We start from the raw sequence: 13750 nt of genomic DNA, 5'->3' as shown, positions 1-13750 counted from the left end.
AATTATGATACTTCTGATCTATCAGTAAAAAATTGGCTAAGTGCTGGACAAACAAGATTCTGTAGATTGATTCTATGGTTTTGGATCTGCCACAGTTTGGAAAAAGAAAATAAATTCTAAACCTAAAGGTTGCGACATCGGAGGAACTTGTTTGCTCGAAGATTTTCTATGTAAAAGAGATGATTTCTATGATTTATAAGAAGTGTTAAACTACTTCCGCACAATTTCTGTGGTGATTTCAGATCAAACTGGGGGCGCTATGGAAGAACACTGAAGAATGGTGAAGAACACCGACGAACAAAGAGAACCCTAATGTGGATCTGAGATATAAGGAGATGAGTACTTACCGACGCTGATGGACAGCGATGGCACGCCGGTGTTCTCTGGTCTAGTCAGGTTGACGTAGCGGCCTGAGTTGATGCAGTGGACGGAGGTCGACGGCGGCAGATCTCGAGCACGTGTGTGGCATTGCGGAGAAGAAGACAAAGACGAGGAGGCAAAGGGGGAGAATGAAAAGGACCCTTGTCCCTATTTATAAGGAGATGGATAACAAACATGCACGAGAATCGAGGAGGCTGAAAACGATTATGTGGCGGGGTGTGCGCCTCGAATTTCGGAAGGTCCATTAAAGATAAAGATCTGTTGAGATATTTTGGGCTTCGTGTGAATTTAATGTCAAATGACGCCATGGCGGGTTAACATGATTCTGCAAGCTGGCATCATGGCGGGTTATAGCAGGTTCATGAAAATTGATGATGCAAGATTTGGTTAAGTCAAGTATTGAAGGTTGATGTGAATAAGTTCAAATCAACATGGGGCCTAATGTTGGGGATATAACTATTGGGTATGACCTACCCAGGAGGGGCCGGGTCATGCCACTGGCGGCTTAAGAAGGGAAGGCCCAAGATGACGATGAGGATGGCGGTCCATAGAGCAAGCTCATTTAAAGCCCAAGACCCGGAGGTAACTTGAGGCCCATGGGTATGAACCGCCATATTGTGTAACTTGTATTATAAGGCAAGCTTAGATAGTCACCGGGCCGGACACATTGTGTATGAGCCGGCCGGGACTCTGTAAGCCGCCGGGCATCAACCTGTGTATATAAAGGGGTAACCCGGCGGCGTATTAAGACAAGAAACAAGAAGTCAAGAACTAGGTCAAGTGTATTCGCTCCCTGCTGATTTAAACCCAAGCAATATAACCCCAAACTGGAGTAAGCCTTTACCTCCTTGCAAGGGGCCGAACCAGTATAAACTCTCTATGTCCTTCAATCCGATTAACCCCTTCAAGCTAACCTAGTTGCGATGGCTCCACACCTAAGTCCTTTCGCTAGGGCATCTGCCGTGTTAAATCCACGACAAATACTAAAAGTATAAATGGATTACAATGATGAGTGTTATTTATAACGAACAAGACTATTTTGAAAGAGGTTTCAAAAGGGGTGTATATAAGATACAATTGAAAGTTTTGTCAGGGATACTAGGATGATATGTATATTTCAAGTCATGGGTATGATTTGGAGTAATATATCAAATAGCTGAAATTTGATAAAAGAATGGGAGAATTTGAAGTTTATCAAGAAACTTGTAAATACAAGAAGTTCAGTGGGAATTCTATGACATTTCTGATTTTACATATGTATGACATACCACTTGATCGGAAATAATATTATCACAAAAGATTAAAATCATGTTTCTAAGGGACTTAGAATTATTAGATGATAGTCTATAGAGATAGATTGAAAACATCTGATTATGCTAAGACATGTATAGTGATAGAGTTTTAAAGAAGTTTAAAGTGATAAGATTGTTATCTCAAAAGTCACATAGCATAACAATGTGCAAAATCAATAGTTGATAAGCATGTGTGGATAAATGGAGTTCAATTTACCTCAGGAATTGGATTTATCATATATGTTATCAAATATACAAAGCCATATGTTTCATAAATACTAATCATTAAGTATAAAGTACCATGGTGATTCTAGAAGAAATACATTAGGGTTATTACTTAAAGATTGAGCACCTCAATTAGACAAAGGTTTTGATTACTTGTCCTTAGAGGGAATGAAGAGATTGTTGTAAGTAGTTACACAAAGTGTTTGTTGTAAAGGTTACACAAAGAAAACTTCATGGATTAATTTAAGGGCTATAATTTTGAAATAATTTTTCAAAAGGAGAACATAATTTGTGGATCTATAAATGATAAAAATTGAAACTTGAGAAGTTTTTAATAGTATACAATCTAGATTAATAAGAGTTTATCGATAAATTATGATGTAATTCCAAATTAAATATTGACTATATGGAGATATAATAGTTGAACTATATAGAGATATAGTGTTACTATATAATGGACTATATGGAGATATAGTGCTACCATCACTGTTCAAGAATTCATCTGATTAAACAGTTAACGGGTTAGTTAATCGGTACTGGTAGGGTGGCCCAATTGAATAGCGTGAATTCATCGTATTAACTTGTGAGGCCGACTAATTGGCATGTCAAACCGATTAATCAATTGTTAGGCTGATTAATCGCTGCTGACCCGTTAACTTGTGGGGAAATACAGCCCAAAAATTACCCTGTAACTCCTCCCACCCCCTCTAGCTCCTCAATAGCTAGGGTTTGACCAAAAAGTAGCATATTTTGGTATATTACATAGCTAAGAACATGTGAGTATGGGGTAATACATAAAAAACTAGATATATCTTGGCAAGTTCCTATTTAATCTACGGATTAATGGTGGACCAATTAATCCAGTTAATAGGCCAATTCACTGATTAATCGTTACTCCCAAGCCGACCGAGCAGCTACTAGTTATCGATTTCCTGCACAATGGCTACCATTAATGTAACAAAAGAATTACACAAGATATCATCGACATAAATAACATTAGAGTTTGGAGAGTATCAAACTAAGTGACGAAGGCTCTACCACTGGCATAGCATAAGAGACACCAGACAACCATGTATGTTAGAAAACATGCAACTAGATTGTTGACTCTAGTGCAAGCGGGAAACTATTGGAAATATGCCCTAGAGACAATAATATTTTTATTATTACATTTCCATATTCATAATTATAGAGTCTATATTCCATGCTATAACTGTTATGATCCTGGACTATGCGATTTAGTGGAAAACTCATACGGGCGTGTGGAATGATAAATAGTAAATAAAAGGTTCCTAGTCTTGTTCCTAGGACTAGGTTGTTGGTGATCACGTTTTTCGGATCTTAGGATATTTTTAAGTGTAATAATGATCCTAAAACAACATTGAGATTATGATGTTGGAAGAATGATCATATTGAATTAACCCAAACTTGTTTGTTGTGAATTGAATTAATATAGTATGTATTCTTGTAATACTACGGAGTGTTAACATGCTATATTGCTCCTTATACCATGAGAGTATCGTAGTCACTTCTTACTGTACGGTGGGCTTTGGGGTTGCTCAAACGTCACCTATAACATGATGATCATAACGACAAATTACATGTTCATCAGAAAGTTTGATAAGGGACTAGATGGCTTGAGAGTGGGATGTGCTCCTCCGACGATGGAGAGATATTCTTAGGGCCCTCCCGGTGTGATGGCATCAATCATCATCTGGACAGACACACGTGACTTCGTCACGGGGATGCCAGAACACAACAAGAAAGAAGAACAAAACTTGTGACGAGGATTTTAGTAGAGTGATCATGGTGATGACTCAGGAGGATATCGATACATCCTGGGTTTTGTGAAGTATCGCGAAGCAAAGGGAATATCACATGATAACCAAAGGTTCACACGAATATCATCTGTGTACTCACAGGAACCAATATGGACGTCCACATTCCCGCTGTCGATCATTGAATGAACGATTTTGTCCATGTATGTGAGTTACTGAACCTACGAGGTGACAAGCTTAAGGAAATCACGATCTGTTGAGTGTTAGTAGGAAGGGAGTCATGAGATTATATTTTTGGAATTATTTTATGAATATTTGAAATAATACTAAGAGGATCCAGAAGCATTTCGGGGTCACCAAAAGGGTTTCAGTGAGTATCGGGTAATACCGGGTATTACTGATAAATTATATAGGTGGAAAAAGTTTCTGGGGATGTTAATATATATATATATATATAATGGTCTTTAAGTGTTCTTTGACTGAATGTATTTCCTTGTAGCAATCTATGATAAATTCACCTAAGGCTTACGGACAAAATAAAGCCTTCACTAAACATATTGTAGAAGCTATGATTAAAGTTCATGAAGAAAAGCTAGAATTGGAGGTATCTATACCAAGAAAATTACATGATGAATAGGTACCAACTATTAAAGTTAAGATTAAAGATTATGAATGTAATGCTTTGTGTGATCTAGGTGCTAGCGCCTCTACTATACCAAAATCTTTATGTTACGTGCTAGGTCTCACCGATATGGATAAATGTTCCCTTAACTTGCATTTAGTGGATTCAACTATTAAGAAACCATTGGGTAGAATAAATGATGTTCTTATACTTTCTAATAGAAATTATGTTCCCATAGATATAGATATTGAATGCAATCCACCTTATCTTGTAATACTCGGTAGGCCTTTCCTATGAATCATTGGTACCATTATTGACATGAAAGAAGGAAATATAAGGTTCCAATTTCCATTAAATAAAGGGATGGAACACTTGCCAAGGAAGATAAATAAACCACCATATGAATCTATTATGAGATACACCTATGGAATCACTTTGAAAGATGACAATACTTGAAACAATGCATTGTGCCTCGCTAGAGGCATAAAAATAGCTCTTGTTGGGAGGCAACCCAATAGTTATCCTAATTTTTTTCTTTTTTTCTGTTTTTTGTGATGACATTATTATTGCTACTATAATGGTTGTGTTTATATTTTAATTAGTGTTTGTGCCAAGTAAAGCTTTGGGATGATTTGGTTGATAGTTGAATTGATTCTGTGCAAAAATAGAAACTTTTGCACCCAATACTGGAATTTTTGTGTTTTACTAGAACATGATAAAATTCTTAAAATTTTCCAAATTATTAAGATACATAACTAGTCCAAAAATGATAGGGCCGGTATTTAAGAGTGATATAATAAAAACTTTCATGTAGATCACTAAATATGAAACTTATGTTTTAATTATATTGAAGTCGCAATATGAAAGGGTATTAGTTCATGATCATTGGTTAGTAGAAATATTGATATTAAAGCTTGTTATTAACTACTCATTTAAGTGTTCGACATGTCATGGCGGGGATGTTTGAGCATTTTTACGTCTGATTGAAATCATTTGTGTTGTTTGAATCATGGGCGTGTGATGGTTAACTTCTACCAACCTCCTCCCTAGGGGAATGCGAGTAGTACTTTGCTTTGAGGGCTAATAAAACTTCACGATAAGTATATGAGTTTTTTATGACTAATGTGACTTCATGGACAATTACGCACTCCCACCTTTCCACAATTTGCTAGCCTCTTCGGTACCGTGCATTGCCCTTTCTCACCTCAAGAGTAGGTGCAAACATTGTCGATGCATACAAACCTCGTGATATGATACGCTCTATCACACATAAGCCTCCTTATATCTTCCTAAAAACAGCCACCATGCCTACCTATCATGGCATTTCCGTAGCCATTCTGAGATATATTGTCATGCAACTTCCACAGTTTCATCTTATGACATGTGTGTTCATCATCATATTGCTTTGCATTATCATATAGAGATGACATGATATTTGTGGCAAAGCCAGCATTCATCATTGTAGTACATGTTACGCTAGATCATTGTACATCCTGGTACACTGCTAGAGACATTCATATAGAGTCATATTGTTCCAGTATATCAAGTTGTAAATAAATAGAAGTGTGATGATCAACATTATAGAGCATTGTCCCAGTGAGGTAAAGGATGATGGAGATAATTATTCCTCCACAAGTAGGAGGTTCTTGACAAAAAAAAGAGGCCAAAAGGAGCCCAACAAAAAAGTGAGAGAAAAAGAGAGAAGGGGTAATGCTACTATCCTTTACCACACTTATGCTTCAAAGTAGCACCATGTTTTTCATATAGAGAGTCTCATGAGTTGTCACTTTCATATACTAGTGGGAATTTTTTGTTATAGAACTTGGCTTGTATATTTCGATGATGGGCTTCCTCAAATGCTCGAGGTCTTCATGAGCAACCAAGTTGGGTGCACACCCTTAGTTTCAGTTTGAGCTTTGATACACTTAAAGCTCTAGTGCATCCGTTGCATGGAAATCCCTACTCCTTACATTGATATCGACAGAAAGGCCTCTCCATTGCCTAACGACCGCCAAGTTGATTTTAGCCTTTCTTCCTTTTTGACTTCCCTTATATATCTCTACCACCGCACTCTACCCATAGTGCTAATGTCCATGGCTCACGCTCATGTATTGAGTGGAGTTGAAAATGCTAAAGCGCATGAAAAATATGATCCAATTTCTTGCTTTAACACTGAGGTGCTCATGATTTATATTTATGCGGTGAAGGAAGAGTCATGCCATGCTTACATAATTCAATGAGGAGGGATAACATTTGCTAAGCATTGTTTATTTTGAAAAAGTAATGATTATGTTCTTGTATTCATGGATATTATTATGTTGATATAATTGACTTCATCATTTCTCAATATTTACACCATGAAAAGATTACATGATAAACATATTAGGTAGCATTCAACATCAAAATTTCTATTTTTATCATTTACCTACTCGAGGACGAGCAGGAATTAAGCTTAGGGATGTTGATACGTCTCCAATGCATCTATAATTTTTGATTGGTTCATGCTATTATATTATCAATCTTAGATACTTTTTATGCATTTTATATCATTTTGGGGGACTAACCTATTAACCCAGTGCCTAGTGCCAGTTATTATTTCCTGCTTGTTTTTGGTTTTCCAGAAAATAGGTACCAAATGGAGTCCAAGTGCTACAAAAATTGATGGTTTTTTTTTGGACATAAGAGACCCTAGAAGCTTCGGGAGGAGACCAGACGCAATACGAGGAGATGGCAAGGCAACAGGGCACGCCCTGTTACCTTGTGGGCCCCATGGGGATCTGTCTGGCCTAATTCCAATTCTATAAATTCTCAAATATTTGGAAATCCCCAAAGAAGCCACCAAAAAAATCTGCCGCTGCAAGTCTCTGTTCTTCCGTGATCCCATCTGGAGCCCTTTTCCAGTACTCTGCCGGAGGGGTAACCGATCACGAAGGGCCTCTACATTGACCTTGCTACTCCTCCAATGATGTGTGAGTAGTTTACCATAGACCTACGGGTCCATAACTAGTAGCTAGATGGCTTCTTTTCTCTCTTTGATCTTCAATACACTATTCTCTTCGGAGATCGATTCAATATAATCTTATTTTGCAGTGTGTTTGTTAGGATTCGATGAATTGTGGGTTCATGGTCAGACTATTCATTGAAAGTAATTGAGCCTTTTCTGAACTTTATTATGCATGATTGTTATAGCTTAGTATTTCTCTCCGATCTGTCTGTTTGGTTTGGCCAACTAGATTGATTTATCTTGAGCAGGAGAGGTGCTTTGTAGTGGGTTCAATCTTGCGGGTTCCTCACCCAGTGACAGCAGGGGTAGCGAGGAGCGTATTGTATTGTTGCTACTAAGGATAAAATGACGGGGATTAATCATTTTGATTGCTTTTATTCTATCTACATTATGTCATCTTGCTTAAAGTGTTGCTCTGTTTGTCATGAACTATCATGAATTTAATATCCTAGATGGAGGCAGGAGTCGGTCGATGGATGGAGTAATAGTAGTAGATGCAGGCATGAGTCGGTCTACTTGTCATGGACGTAATGCCTATATACATTATCATTGTCATGAATATCGTCATAACTATGTGATTTTCTATCAATTGCCCAACAGTAATTTGTCTTCCCACCGTATGCTATTATTATGAGAGAGAAGCCTCTATTGATAACTATGGAACCTGGTCTACTTCAATCATATTACCAAAACCAAAATTACCTTGCTGCAATTTTCTTTCTTTTATTTTATTTGCAATTTATTCATCTACCATTATCAGATTTAATCCTTGCAAGTAACGAGTTCAAAGGGATTGACAACCCTCTTGCCCGTGTTGGGTGCAAGTATTTGCTCTCATGTGTGTAGGTACTACTTACTAGGAATTTTCGTGGTTCTCCTATTGGTTAAATAACCTTGGTTCTCACTGAGGGAAATACTAGCCGTACTATATTTCCTCACCCTTCCTCTTCAGGAAAAATCCCAATACAGCTCACATGTAGCACTTGCCGCAATAACCAACATTCATAGGTGGGAGCTCCATGTCCGCCACTACGTACACACCCCATAAGAACAGCTCCTCACAACGACGTCTCCAGGAATGCCCTCACCTCCTCCATGCCTCTGTGACACTCCAGCCCAAATCCCCCATCGCTAAGCCTCACCACCATGGAACCAATTTGTCACTGCAGAGCCCCCCCCCCCAATCCTTACCTCCACTCCCTTCATTGTTTCCCTTCAGACAGATGTGCTGGGTAGACCACCCATTCGTCCAGTCACAATGGAGGGATTGGAGGGTTTGTGGCTGAAGTTATGGATAGCGAGCGATATAGATCCGTGACAACATGTTCGCTTGGATGGAGGTAGTGCCGGAATTGTAGGACACACATAGTTGCCCATGACGAGCTAGATCTAAGAGATTGGTTGGAGCGGGAGATCGACATGGTAGAGAGGAGAAGAGACTAAGAGATGTTGGATGTGGAGACGTGGATCATTTGAGAAGCCATTGTGGACGAGCAGGCCCTCATGCAAGCACCGCAGCATCCTTCTTGATCGCGGGAGATCCTCCGATTGGCATGGATAGAATCGAACTCCTCCATTCTGATTCAGCACGGCAGGTGGGAATGCATCACCGAGATTATGTTGGCTTGCATTACTGTGTATCACCGCCACCACCAAATCCACCCACGTCGGGGCCGTTGACACTGTCTCTGACGGAGGGGAACAGAGCAGCACCTTAGGTGTATTTTTGGGTCCTTCATTGGGGTTGCCTTTGCCCACTTCATATGCTTGCATGCCTCCTTTCATAATTCGCGTAGATTCTACTTCTTTGTAGCCGAATGTGATGTTCTTCCCCTAATGTATGTTTACATATAATATAAAATGGTTGGACCATTTTAGATCATTGGGAGCACATGATAAGATGTAATATGGGTGAATACATAATGGACATAGATTTGGATATTCTATAGAGAATATGTGCACGTATGTGATGTTTGCGCATGTGCAGATAAAGAGAACGTCCTACGGAAACATGGTGTGTCTATCCTTTCTCCCCGAGGCATGTGGTGGGCAGTCAGTACAAATAACATGTTTCTGTGATGGTTTGTTCAACAGGATCGCATGTGATTCATGTGCACTCTTTTCGGATCCTAGCCGTCGAAGAATTAAGGTCTACTCAAATCATTTTGAGGCAACCACTACTCCAAGGAACAACCTGCATGCATGCATCATATTCGAACTCAACATAGTCTGCTCTCACGTATAAGACACCCTTTACTCAAATCCATTCATATATCCATACGAAGCTATGCACGCCGCCATCGTTTCCTTATCAGCGATAATGTGCCAAGGTGTCATGGCGAGAGCGTTGCGATAAGGACGGCCACATGACAAGCGAAGAATGGAAAGAGAGAATTGAAGCTATAAGGAAAATTCATTGTCCACTTATTTATATGGCGAGCCCACCGGAGACAGATTCATATGACAATGGACGAGCATTGTCAGCATCATCTAAACCAAGTTGCGTGAGTGCCTCTGCGTTTAATTGATCATCCAGATTTTTTAAGACCGGGTTTACGTGCTACCAAAGTGACTGGTGTCATCAAAGGTCCATCATAGGCACGCACGGTGACGTAAGTGGTTGGACCAGGCAGGAGACGCTGACAGACACGATGGCCAATTTTATGTGTGGCGCTGGTGATAGAACGTCCACTGTCTAGTTATAGCGGTGCACCAGAAGACAAGAATGAAAGCGACAACAACTAACCTTGGGTGGATTCCCAATGTAGCGGTCATGAGGGCATGGCCAACGCTCCAACTTGGAGTGCTTCCCCATCAGAAAAGTTGCTGATGTGGAGGAGGTAGGGGAAAAGGTAGTGCTTGCAGGGCCAAACGACCTCTTGCAGAGGAGTCGGGTGACTCATCCAAAAATGTGAAAGAAAACAACAGAGAGGAACGGATAGTGAGAGAGATGACGCATGTGTAGATGAAAAAGTAAAAGAGAGAACAAGGAAAATGACGAAGGTGTGGTTTGATCAAGCTCTATTTGCTTTGGGGAGAGAAAATTTATACGGTGGTCTCAACCTACCTGGCAAATGGGGCAGCTACATGGTGTTGCCCCCATTGTACATGCTCTGATGTCCTTCGGAAAGCGCCCATTAAAAAGTAAGAAGTGAGGTCCAAAAGCCTATGTGCGCTGGTGATAGAACGTCCACCGCTTGGTTATAGCGGTGCACCAGAAGATAAGAATGAAACGCTAGTAGCAGTTAAATCTTGTGTGGGTTCCCAATGTCGCAATCATGATGTCCTTTGGCAAGCTCCCATCGAAAAGGATCAAGCGAGCTCTAAAAGCCTAGGCAATACATTCAATTGGTGAAAGGCAACCCAGCGGTTATGACCAACATCCTGACCAAGGCCGGCTAGTGTTCCTAGCCGAGGTCGTCTCCATTCGATGCTCGACAAGGCCCAACATGACCCAACAAATTTGTACTCCCTCCATAAAGAAATATAAGATCGTTTAGATCACTAGTTTAGTGATCCAAACGATCTTATATTTCTTTATATGAAAATCTTAGATACCTAGTTCAGTTTAGGGGAAGCTATTCCCACAATAAAAATACTAGAATTTCATAAGATGGGGCCGGGCCTTTTCTTATTCCAACCAAATCACCCCAAGTCAACTCAACCGTACGTTATTTGCAATATGCCCGTAGGTGCAGTAGAATGGGCAATGCTATACCTACGTAAGGTTTGTTATGTGTTTTACGTAAACAACATCGTGAAGAAATATTATGAAATCGGTAGGGTGGAAGGGGCCCATCCCCGTTAAAATCAGGGGGCTGATAGGTTTATAGTTTGAAAAAAATGTACGCCTTTGTAGCCACTTCGTAGGTGTAGGATTATTATAGTAAAACTCTCCCCACAAACCGCTCGAAGAGATTATTCCCTATCTTTGTAAAAGGAGCGCTCAAGAATAGTATTAGGCTCATCTACTCCTCATTCATCGCCTGGTGATCGGCCAACAACGACCGAGACTCAGCAAACTAAAAGATAGGTCGCACAAAGAAGAGCGGCACGGCAAGGCCCGCATTTGCTTTTAGTAATCTCTAAGATTTTCCAAGGCAATATCCACATGTTAACCTGTGCGGGCGAACCATGATCTACAAACTCCTCACTCCCAAGCCAAATGCATGAGCAACCAGATTACTGAACAAAGGATAGCATCCAAAACAGAGCAGGCCTTTGGCTCCCCAGCTCGTATAAACCTAGTTGAACAGTAAATATGAAAATAGTATTAAAATGAGACCTTTTTAGAACAAGCTTGCTAATTTTTTTTGAAAATGAGACTTTTTTAGAACAAGCATGCTTGTGTGTCCTAACTATGTACACATTTACCAGATCTCATACAAGCTCTTTCCTCTTTCCCCTCTCCTCCCGAGCCGCTTGCGGGGCCGGCATTGGATGGGTAAACTCTAGCCACTCAGGACCCTCCTCCCATGCTCCTCATGCCGTCGCCGATAATGCCGGTTGGGTTGTGCAAAGGGCCAGGGGCATTCGGCCAGGTGAATGACCATCGAGGTTGGCTGTTGTGCGGTCATGTGGTGTAATGCGCTTCGACAGTGCGGCAGGGAATGGCTACTACATGTGAGTTGTTGGTGGCGGCGCTGACTGGATCTGCATCCATCTGGGGCAAATCTAAGTCACGGGGTTGTGGTCACTGCAAGGTTGTCTGCCTGGAAAGGTGTGACCAGCTGATGCTTGCGATGTCGGCGGCCTTAGCGTGCTCGTGTTGGGAATTTGGGCTGGAGTTGCTAATTCTTGGTCGTGCCGAAGATGGAGTTGGAATGCATTTCCTCCGCCATGCAAGGTGTTGGTGCTTCGCCATGCTATGGCCACTATGACGAGGTCTTGCGGCGGCGGCTGTGTGACTCTACATGCACAATATAGAAATCATTTGATTAGCTTGGGTGTAGATTTTCAACTACACGTGTTATTCGCAACAAGTTATATTTTTTATACTTGTCTTTTGCCTTCTATTAAAATACGATACGCCTAGGCATACTCTAAAGAAATTGCTTGCGGTGTCGGTGGCCTTAGCGTGCTGGTGTTGGGAATCTGGGCTGGAGTTGCTAGTTCTTGGTCGTGCCGAAGATGAAGTTGGAATGCATTTCCTCCGCCGTGCAGGGTGTTGGTGCTTCGCCGTGCTATGGCCACGATGACGAGGTGTTGCGGGGCAGCTGTGTGATCTACATGCACAATATGGAAATCATTTGATTAGCTTGGTTGTAGATTTTCAACTACAAATTGTATTTTTTTTTTAATACTTGTCTTGTGCCTTCTATTAAAATACGATACTTCTGCCTTCTATTAAAATATGAAACGCCTATGCGTACTCTAAAGAAAACTATATACACATTTTAATGAAGAAATGATATTCAGGGTGTTGTACGAAAAAGACAAAATCAGTGATCCATCGATTCATCTGGGTGCATATGAAATTAAGCTACATTTTTTTAAGCCGGCCCCAAGGGTCTAGAATTCATCAGGCAAGAAGAGAGTTGTCCGACTAATTAACAACAAACAGGGCAAATCTGTCACATCGTGCCTGCAAGAAAAGGCATACGGGGCAACCTGGCAACCCATACAAGAATGCACACACGTCGTCGAGGAGAAAAACGTCAGTGAGGTTGCATTCCGGTGTCATCGTTATCACTCCTTCGCGAGGGCGACTCCAACTCCTTCATCAATGACCACCGATGTAGCCCCCACCTCAAACAAGCACAAACGCCTGAGCGGCCGATGCCGAACAGTCAATCACACGCGTCGGCGACCAGACAACTCCAACTCCGTCGACGAGCATTGCAGAGGAAAAGCGTTGAGCCTACGCCGAGCCGGCACAGGTACCGACCACCCGTCTCATGTTATCATCACCGTGGGGCACCTCCTTTGTAGCTCCGATTTCAGGAAGACGAGTGAGGCACGACGACCCCTGGCATCTGACGAGACCGACTACCAAAGCTTGGTTGTAGGCCAATTCCGCACCGCAGGGCACCTCCTTTGCCACACAAGTCACACAACATCCACATTGTCGGACAAACACCCGTCAGCCACAATGCCCCAAGCGTCCAGCCATGAAGCGCACAAACGGGTCCAGTGCTTTTCAAGGTATGAAAGCGACGACACCAATGCCGTAGCCTAAGCGTGACCAGCATGCCGCTCTAGCGGCCGTAGCAGCTGCCGTCACCACTCACCACGAAGAACGAGGCCACCTCCCCGGGACCCTAAGCTACAGCCAGAGGTCCCCCATCCCGCCAGCAGCGATGGGAGGGGAGCAGGGGTGGCTGGCCTGGCGACACTAGGTTTTGGGGCCCCTGGTCGCCTCGGAAGAGAATGACACGAGCGAGAGGTGGAGGAGGTTTCTACTTAGCTTTTTTTATTTTTGAGAAACGTCTCTATTTTACTACTCCCTTCA

This window comes from Triticum aestivum, chromosome 4A (genome assembly GCF_018294505.1).
Source record: "Triticum aestivum cultivar Chinese Spring chromosome 4A, IWGSC CS RefSeq v2.1, whole genome shotgun sequence".
Lineage (NCBI taxonomy): Eukaryota > Viridiplantae > Streptophyta > Magnoliopsida > Poales > Poaceae > Triticum > Triticum aestivum.
This window is presented reverse-complemented; position numbering follows the sequence as displayed.